Raw genomic sequence first — 6,243 nt, forward strand, 5'->3', positions numbered from 1 at the left:
ATCAGGCCCTGGGGATTTATCAGATTTCAGTCCCATTAATTTCTCCAGCACTTTTTTTTACTAATACTAATACTGTTTGTCTGGAATGTGTAATTTCACCATGCCTATTGTAGAGTACCTACAATGTGTAATTTGATCCCGTTGAGTCAGGCAGCCTACAGGAAGTGGAAGTGTAGTTAGCTTTGTGAAGATCCACTGTTATCTAGTGTTCTGCAATTGTAATTACAGTTGTCCTTGTCTGGTAATATAAAAGACTTTATACTCTAGTGGGTTAGTTACTTCGCAGTTATATAATTTTTCCCCTTCTGGAAGTGATAAAAATTCTTTAATTCAGAATGAAGGGACCATGTGTGGCGTGTGTGTATCCAACCATCTGACACCAGCAAGTTCACACTGGGGAGGGTCCGCTCACTTGCTCCATATGTGAGAAGGGATTCACTCAGTCATCAGGTTGGAAGAATGTGATCCATGTCTAACAGAGAAGGGGGACAACGGGGTCTGTCTTCCCATCTGGATCACATTCTCGCACTCATCCCCCACCCTTTAGACTGGGATCACGTTCTTACCCCATCCCCATTGTTCTCTGTACTCCCCCGAGTTTCCCACCACCTCCTCTCGCCCTGGTTCCCCACCACCTCCTCTCGCCCTGGTTCCCCACCACCTCCTCTCGCCCTGGTTCCCCACCACCTCCTCTCGCCCTGGTTCCCCACCACCTCCTCTCGCCCTGGTTCCCCACCACCTCCTCTCGCCCTGGTTCCCCACCACCTCCTCTCGCCCTGGTTCCCCACCACCTCCTCTCGCCCTGGTTCCCCACCACCTCCTCTCGCCCTGGTTCCCCACCACCTCCTCTCGCCCTGGTTCCCCACCACCTCCTCTCGCCCTGGTTCCCCACCACCTCCTCTCGCCCTGGTTCCCCACCACCTCCTCTCGCCCTGGTTCCCCACCACCTCCTCTCGCCCTGGTTCCCCACCACCTCCTCTCGCCCTGGTTCCCCACCACCTCCTCTCGCCCTGGTTCCCCACCACCTCCTCTCGCCCTGGTTCCCCACCACCTCCTCTCGCCCTGGTTCCCCACCACCTCCTCTCGCCCTGGTTCCCCACCACCTCCTCTCGCCCTGGTTCCCCACCACCTCCTCTCGCCCTGGTTCCCCACCACCTCCTCTCGCCCTGGTTCCCCACCACCTCCTCTCGCCCTGGTTCCCCACCACCTCCTCTCGCCCTGGTTCCCCACCACCTCCTCTCGCCCTGGTTCCCCACCACCTCCTCTCGCCCTGGTTCCCCACCACCTCCTCTCGCCCTGGTTCCCCACCACCTCCTCTCGCCCTGGTTCCCCACCACCTCCTCTCGCCCTGGTTCCCCACCACCTCCTCTCGCCCTGGTTCCCCACCACCTCCTCTCGCCCTGGTTCCCCACCACCTCCTCTCGCCCTGGTTCCCCACCACCTCCTCTCGCCCTGGTTCCCCACCACCTCCTCTCGCCCTGGTTCCCCACCACCTCCTCTCGCCCTGGTTCCCCACCACCTCCTCTCGCCCTGGTTCCCCACCACCTCCTCTCGCCCTGGTTCCCCACCACCTCCTCTCGCCCTGGTTCCCCACCACCTCCTCTCGCCCTGGTTCCCCACCACCTCCTCTCGCCCTGGTTCCCCACCACCTCCTCTCGCCCTGGTTCCCCACCACCTCCTCTCGCCCTGGTTCCCCACCACCTCCTCTCGCCCTGGTTCCCCACCACCTCCTCTCGCCCTGGTTCCCCACCACCTCCTCTCGCCCTGGTTCCCCACCACCTCCTCTCGCCCTGGTTCCCCACCACCTCCTCTCGCCCTGGTTCCCCACCACCTCCTCTCGCCCTGGTTCCCCACCACCTCCTCTCGCCCTGGTTCCCCACCACCTCCTCTCGCCCTGGTTCCCCACCACCTCCTCTCGCCCTGGTTCCCCACCACCTCCTCTCGCCCTGGTTCCCCACCACCTCCTCTCGCCCTGGTTCCCCACCACCTCCTCTCGCCCTGGTTCCCCACCACCTCCTCTCGCCCTGGTTCCCCACCACCTCCTCTCGCCCTGGTTCCCCACCACCTCCTCTCGCCCTGGTTCCCCACCACCTCCTCTCGCCCTGGTTCCCCACCACCTCCTCTCGCCCTAGTCCCTCTATCTACCCCCCCCAAGAGTTCCTTGACCACCTCCTCTCCCCCAAGTTCCTCTCCTCCTCCCCCCCACCCCCAGAGTTCCTGACCTTCTCTCGCCCCTCCAAGCTCCTCTTATCTCTGCCACCCCCTCTCCAGACTCCAAGGGTTAAGTTACGAGGAGAGATTACACAAACTAGGATTGTCTTCCTTAGAATTTAAATGATTAAGGGGTGATTTGATTGAAGCTTTCAAGATATTAAGGCAAACAGATAGGGTAGATAGAAACTATTTTTGCTGGTTGGGGAGTCTACTAGGGGCCGGGATTTCCCCCTAAAAAACGGATGGGTTTGGAGCGTGGGGGCAGTTAAATTGTTAAAAATGGGATTCTCTACCTGATTCCGCCCACTTCCGGTTTTGATGGGGTAGGCGACCAACCCGCTCCCAGGGGGCAGGACATCAATTTAAATAATGTAATGAGGCTGGGTGCCTCTTTTTTTCACCTCCAGTTTGAATTTAACTGCATGTGGACGGGTTTCACACAATTCGTGAAACCCAGCAGTTAAACAGAGGCAGAGATTGCCACATTCAGGAGGCAAGTGGCTTTATACCTACCTCCTGGATCCAGGCTCCCTAACTAGCACACCTCCCGCGATCGGAGACCCTCCCACGGGTCCCCTCCCCACTGATCCTCCAACATCCCCCTGATCCCCGAAACTGCCCCCGATTCCCGACCACCCACCCACGATTCCCAACCATGCTTCCCTCCTCCCCCCACCCCCCCCCCCCCCCCACCACGATCTCCGACCATACCGACCCCACTGATCCCCCAACCATACTGACCCCGCGGTCCAATCCCCGACCTTCTCCCCATCCCCCCTCACAATCCCTGATATGCCGACCCCGCGATCCTTCCCCAGACTGACCCCTCGCATCTGAGGCCTACCCTCTCAAATCAGGCCCTGCCATTAAAGTCGGCAGGTTCTGCTGGAAACCCGGCCTCCCGGGATTCCCGCCCACCTCAGAGATCCCCCGCCCCCAACTGCCTCCCTTGAGAAAATTCTAGCCTAGGACTAGGGGGGCATAGTCTAAAAATTAGAGCCAGACCTTTCAGAAATTAGGAAATGCTTATACACACAAAGGATGGTAGAAGTTTGGAACTCTCTTCTGCAAACGGCAGTTGATATTAGATCCATTGTTAATTTTAAATCTGAGATTGATAGATTTTTGCTAATTAAAGCTATTAAGGGATAAGGCGGGTATATGGAGTTAGGTTGCAGATCACCCATAATCTCATTGAATGGTGGAACAGGCTCGAGGGGCTGAATGGCCTACTCCTGTTCCTATGTTCCCAACGCTTCTCTCCTTGCTCCGAGCTCCTCTCCTCTCCCCCTTGCCAAGTTTAAAAATGTTATCCCTAAACCACTAGCAATTCAAAAAGACAGTGACCCAAACCAGAAAGGTTTCCTGTAAAACATTCTGAATATTTTAACCCCCTCCGTTTCCTTGTGGAAAGGGCAACAGTTTCAGCCGTTTTGTACAAGGCAGTGACTGCTGCCAATCAAGTTGAAGTACTTGCGCAGGCGCAGTCTAAGTGTTTTTGGTCGTTTGCTTTGTGACTCACGGGCTGTAAGTCGGGAACAGAGCGGGCCTTCGGGACAGTAGAAAAAAAGCCGGGAACAGAGCAGGCCTTTGGGACTCTAGGGAAAAAAGCTGGGAAGGGAGTGGGCTGTGTGGGGGGAAAAAAAGCTGGGAAGGGAGTGGGCTGTGTGGGGAAAAAAAGCTGGGGAGTGGGCTCTGTGGGGGGAGAAAGCTGGGAGAGTGGGCTCTGTGGGGGGAGAAAGCTGGGAGAGTGGGCTCTGCGGGAGGGAAAAAAAGCAGAAACATCATCGATATCAGCTTCCAGATTATTGTGCAGAATGTTTCTGCGCAGCTTTCGGTTGTTGGCAGCAGCCACTCTGTAGAAACACTTTGTTGTTGTTTGTGCTGGTGAAACAGTGGCTTGCTCCAGGCTTCCCCCCCCCCTCCCAGCTCCTCTCCTCTTTCCCCCCCCCCTCCCAGCTCCTCTCCTCTTTCCCCCCCCCTCCCCTCCCAGCTCCTCTCCTCTTCCCCCCCCCCCCTCCCAGCTCCTCTCCTCTTTCCCCCCCCCTCCCAGCTCCTCTCCTCTTTCCCCCCCCCTCCCAGCTCCTCTCCTCTTTTCCCCCCCCTCCCAGCTCCTCTCTTTTCCCCCCCCTCCCAGCTCCTCTCCTCTTCCCCCCCCCCCCCCAGCTCCTCTCCTCTTTCCCCCCCCCCCAGCTCCTCTCCTCTTTTCCCCCCCCTCCCAGCTCCTCTCTTTTCCCCCCCTCCCAGCTCCTCTCCTCTTTCCCCCCCCCCAGCTCCTCTCCTCTTTCCCCCCCCCAGCTCCTCTCCTCTTCCCCCCCCCCCAGCTCCTCTCTTTTCCCCCCCTCCCAGCTCCTCTCCTCTTTCCCCCCCCCTCCCAGCTCCTCTCCTCTTTTTCCCCCCCTCCCAGCTCCTCCTCTTTCCCCCCCCTCCCAGCTCCTCTCCTCTTCCCCCCCCTCCCAGCTCCTCTCCTCTTTCCCCCCCCTCCCAGCTCCTCTCCTCTTTCCCCCCCCCCTCCCAGCTCCTCTCCTCTTTTCCCCCCCCCTCCCAGCTCCTCTCTTTTCCCCCCCTCCCAGCTCCTCTCCTCTTTCCCCCCCCCCTCCCAGCTCCTCTCCTCTTTCCCCCCCCTCCCAGCTCCTCTCCTCTTTCCCCCCCCCCTCCCAGCTCCTCTCCTCTTTTCCCCCCCCCCCCCCTCCCAGCTCCTCTCCTCTTTCCCCCCCCCCTCCCAGCTCCTCTCCTCTTTCCCCCCCCTCCCAGCTCCTCTCCTCTTTTCCCCCCCCTCCCAGCTCCTCTCCTCTTTTCCCCCCCTCCCAGCTCCTCTCTTTTCCCCCCCTCCCAGCTCCTCTCCTCTTTTCCCCCCCTCCCGGCTCCTCTCCTCTCCCCCTTCCGAGCTTCTCTTCTCTCCCCCTCCCAGCTCCTCCTCTTCCCCCCCAGCTCCTCTCCTCTTTCCCTCCCTCCCAGCTCCTCTCCCCTTCCCCTCCCTCCCAGCTTCTCTCCTCTTTCCCCCCCCAGCTCCTCTCCTCTTCCCTTCCCTCCCAGCTTCTCTCCTCTTTCCCCCCCGAGCATAACATCTCATTGCAGCAGCCTGTTGTACCAGTGTGCTTCAAGGAGACAACCATTGTGCCGTTACCTAAGAAGACCAAGGTAACAGGCCTCAATGACTATCGTCCCGTGGCTCTAACATCCATAGCCATGAAGTGCCTGGAAAAGCTGGTCATGACACACATAAGCAGCATCATATCCGATTCCTTGGACCCGTTCCAGTTCGCATACAGGGCGAACAGGTCTGTAGGCGATGCCATCTCCCTAACACTACACACTGCTCTGGAACACCTAGACAGGAGGGACACTTACGTCAGACTGTTGTTCATTGACTACAGTTCTGCATTTAATACTATTATTCCCTCCAAGCTGGTCCTGAAACTGAGGGACCTAGGCCTGGGCACCCCCATCTGCAATTGGATTCTGGATTTCCTGACTGGTAGGCCTCAAGTGGTGAAAATAGGGAACAACACCTCATCCACTCTGGTTCTCAACACCGGAGCGCCACAAGGCTGCTGCCTCAGTCCTTGGCTGTACTCTCTGTTTACACATGACTGTACAGCCATACACAGCAATAACCGGATTATCAAGTTTGCCGACGACACCACAGTAATTGCCTGATAAGCAACGATGACGAGACGGAGTACAGAGATGAGATAGTCCAGCTGATGAGGTGGTGCAATGACAACAACCTTGCCCTGAACGTTGGCAAAACTAAGGAGCTCATCGTGGACTTCAGAAGCCACCGAGGGAACCATCGCCCCATCAGCATAGACGGGACACAAGTGGAAGTCGTCAGCTGCTTCCGATTCCTGGGTCTGCAGATCTCTGATGACCTGGCACCATAATACTGAGGCTATGCTGAAGAAGGCACACCAGCACCTTTACCCTCTACGATGCCTGAGGAAATGCGGCATAAGCACACAGTGGCTTGTGAACTTTTACCGTGGCACCATAGAGAGTGTCTTGACGAGTGGTGTCAATGTGTGG

This window comes from Somniosus microcephalus, chromosome 3, assembly GCF_052327205.1.
Source record: "Somniosus microcephalus isolate GS21.2 chromosome 3, FLI_Smic_1.0, whole genome shotgun sequence".
Taxonomy (NCBI): domain Eukaryota; kingdom Metazoa; phylum Chordata; class Chondrichthyes; order Squaliformes; family Somniosidae; genus Somniosus; species Somniosus microcephalus.